The sequence below is a fragment of the Melanotaenia boesemani genome, chromosome 22 (genome assembly GCF_017639745.1).
Source record: "Melanotaenia boesemani isolate fMelBoe1 chromosome 22, fMelBoe1.pri, whole genome shotgun sequence".
Taxonomy (NCBI): Eukaryota; Metazoa; Chordata; class Actinopteri; order Atheriniformes; family Melanotaeniidae; genus Melanotaenia; species Melanotaenia boesemani.
Genome location: NC_055703.1, coordinates 1,266,733 through 1,270,828, shown reverse-complemented (window position 1 = coordinate 1,270,828; position 4,096 = coordinate 1,266,733).

The window sequence follows — 4,096 nt, the reverse complement described above, 5'->3', positions numbered from 1 at the left end:
CAAGCTCTTTCATTAACACCTGCGGTTCTGTATTCTATTTCCTCACTAAATGAAGACATATGCACTCAGCGGCCACCTCCTCAGGTACACCTGCTCCACTGCTTGTTAACACAAACAGCTAATCAGCCAATCAGAGGGCAGAGGAAGAACCCAGACTTTGTTTTAGTGTTTAGATCACCCTTCATGCACATCAGTGTTTATTTCCAGTCCCTGGTTGGATTTAGGTCAGGTTTAGGCAAATCCAGTCCTCAAGAGTTGCAGTCCTGTAGGTTTTATTTGTTTCCCTGTCTCAACATGTCTAATTCAAACGACTGAGTCAATGAGCAAAACTCGATCAGCTGCTGGACCATTTCATTTGAATCAGGTGTGTTAGAGCAGGGAAACAGCTAAAACCTGCAGAACTGTGGCCCTCGAGGGCCAGAGTATCTGGTTTAGGTCAAAAGAAATCCCCTTTGGTTACTAATGCTGTGACTCCTACAGACCACAGTCTGGGGTGTAGTTGTCACCCAGTAACGTAGCAAACAAGGAAATGTGAGCTATAATTACATGTGTCAGTTACTGAGGGAGAAAGATGTTGCTTTTGTTGCACATAGTTTTATAAAATGAAAAAGCTGAGGGCTGATTAAGAGAGCTGATCACAGCTGGAGTGGGTGGGGACCAATCAGAGAGCGGCCGGGAGGTTTCTGTGCCTCCTTGTTTCAGATCAACAGATGAGACAGGACAGAGAGAAAGAAAAGCCCGAAAAGGGCGACGCATACAGCAGAGCCCGTGTGAGGGAAACCAGCCTGGAGGTGACCAGAAGGAAACCACGCCAGGTGTCGAAGGGAGGAAGTGACGCAGAGCGAGGCCTGGCGACCGCTGTGGACGCGGCTGCAAAAGCAGCCGGCGAGGCTGAGTCCACACTGAACAGCTCTTTTTTTATATATGTATATATATAGAATAATAAATTGTACATTTTAAAATTTTTAAATTAGTCTCTTGCGGTGCTGTTGGATCAGAGGAACTCCCAGCAGAATCTAATTAAAACCTTAAAAGTGATAGACACTGTCTGTCTGTCTGTCTGTCTGTCTGTCTATCTATCTATCTATCTATCTATCTATCTATCTATCTATCTATCTATCTATCTATCTATCTATCTATCTATCTATCTATCTATCTATCTATCCATCCATCCATCCATCCATCCATCCATCCATCCATCCATCCATCCATCCATCCACTATTTTTAACTATTTTTAAATCAATATTGTTGATTGTTGATGTGCAGCACTTTGTAGACTTATCTTTGTTTTTAAAATGTGCTTCATGAATAAAGTGGATTGGATCCACGCACCTGTTCATCTGTTCATCCATTCAGGGCTGGACTGTTCTTTATTTGCCAAAATGGAAATAAAATCATCACCAAAACGAACTAGCTTAAAGTGCATACACCGTCCTCTTCATCAGGTCCACCTTCTAGTACCGGGTCGTCCTCTTCATCAGGACCACCTTCTAGTACCGGGTCGTCCTCTTCATCAGGACCACCTTCTAGTACCGGGTCGTCCTCTTCTTCAGGTCCACCTTCTAGTACCGGGTCGTCCTCTTCATCAGATCCACCTTCTAGTACCGGGTCGTCCTCTTCATCGGGACCGCCTTCTAGTACCGGGTCGTCCTCTTCATCGGGACCACCTTCTAGTACCGGGTCGTCCTCTTCATCGGGTCCACCTTCTAGTACCGGGTCGTCCTCTTCATCGGGTCCACCTTCTAGTACCGGGTCGTCCTCTTCATCGGGACCACCTTCTAGTACCGGGTCGTCATCTTCATCGGGACCACCTTCTAGTACCGGGTCGTCCTCTTCATCGGGTCCACCTTCTAGTACCGGGTCGTCCTCTTCTTCGGGTCCACCTTCTAGTACCGGGTCGTCCTCTTCATCAGGACCACCTTCTAGTACCGGGTCGTCATCTTCATCAGGACCACCTTCTAGTACCGGGTCGTCCTCTTCATCGGGTCCACCTTCTAGTACCGGGTCGTCCTCTTCATCGGGTCCACCTTCTAGTACCGGGTCGTCCTCTTCATCAGGACCACCTTCTAGTACCGGTTCGTCCTCTGCATCAGGTCCACCTTCTAGTACCGGGTTGCCCTCTTCATCTGGTCCACCTTCTAGTACCAAGTCGTCCTCTTCATCAGGTCCGCCTTCTAGTACCGGGTCGTCCTCTTCAACCAGACCGCCTTCTAGTACTGGGTCGTCCTCTTCATCAGGTCCACCTTCTGGTACCGGGTCGTGCTCTTCATCAGATCTACCTTCTAGTACCGAGTCGTGCTCTTCATCAGGTCCACCTTCTAGTACCGGGTCGTGCTCTTCATCAGGTCCACCTTCTAGTACCGGTTCGTCCTCTTCATCAGGTCCACCTTCTAGTACCGGTTCGTGCTCTTCAACAGGACCGCCTTCTAGTACTGGGTCGTCTTCTTCATCAGGTCCACCTTCTGGTACCGGGTCGTCCTCTTCATCAGGTCTACCTTCTCGTACCGGGTCGTGCTCTTCATCAGGTCCACCTTCTAGTACCGGTTCGTCCTCTTCATCAGGTCTACCTTCTAGTACCGGTTCGTCCTCTTCATCATGTCCACCTTCTAGTACCGGGTCGTCCTCTTCATCAGATCCACCTTCTAGTACCGGGTCGTCCTCTTCATCAGATCCACCTTCTAGTACCGGTTCGTCCTCTTCATCAGGTCTACCTTCTAGTACCGGTTCGTCCTCTTCATCATGTCCACCTTCTAGTACCGGGTCGTCCTCTTCATCAGATCCGCCTTCTAGTACCGGGTCGTCCTCTTCATCAGGTCCGCCTTCTACTACCGGGTCGTCCTCTTCTTCAGGTCCACCTTCTATTACCGGGTCGTCCTCTTCATCGGGTCCACCTTCTATTACCGGGTCGTCCTCTTCATCGGGTCCACCTTCTAGTACCGGGTCGTCCTCTTCATCGGGTCCACCTTCTAGTACCGGGTCGTCCTCTTCATCAGGTCCACCTTCTAGTACCGGGTCGTCCTCTTCATCAGGTCCACCTTCTAGTACCGGGTCGTCCTCTTCATCAGGTCCACCTTCTAGTACCGGGTTGCCCTCTTCATCTGGTCCACCTTCTAGTACCAAGTCGTCCTCTTCATCAGGTCCGCCTTCTAGTACCGGGTCGTCCTCTTCAACCAGACCGCCTTCTAGTACTTGGTCGTCCTCTTCATCAGGTCCACCTTCTGGTACCGGGTCGTGCTCTTCATCAGGTCTACCGTCTAGTACCGAGTCGTGCTCTTCATCAGGTCCACCTTCTAGTACCGGGTCGTCCTCTTCATCAGGTCCACCTTCTAGTACCAGGTTCGTCCTCATCATCAGGTCCACCTTCTAGTACCGGTTCGTGCTCTTCAACAGGACCGCCTGCTAGTACTGGGTCGTCTTCTTCATCAGGTCCACCTTCTGGTACCGGGTCGTCCTCTTCATCAGGTCTACCTTCTGGTACCGGGTCATGCTCTTCATCAGGTCCACCTTCTAGTACCGGTTCGTCCTCTTCATCAGGTCTACCTTCTAGTACCGGTTCGTCCTCTTCATCATGTCCACCTTCTAGTACCGGGTCGTCCTCTTCATCAGGTCCACCTTCTAGTACCGGGTCGTCCTCTTCATCAGGTCCGCCTTCTACTACCGGGTCGTCCTCTTCATCAGGTCCACCTTCTAGTACCGGGTCGTCCTCTTCATCAGGACCACCTTCTAGTACCGGGTCGTCATCTTCATCAGGACCACCTTCTAGTACCGGGTCGTCCTCTTCATCAGGGCCACCTTCTAGTACCGGGTCGTCCTCTTCTTCGGGTCCACCTTCTAGTACCGGGTCGTCCTCTTCATCAGGACCACCTTCTAGTACTGGGTCGTCCTCTTCATCAGGACCACCTTCTAGTACCGGGTCGTCATCTTCATCAGGACCACCTTCTAGTACCGGGTCGTCCTCTTCATCGGGTCCACCTTCTAGTAACGGGTCGTCCTCTTCATCAGGACCACCTTCTAGTACCGGTTCGTCCTCTTCATCGGGTCCACCTTCTAGTACCGGGTTGCCCTCTTCATCTGGTCCACCTTCTAGTACCAAGT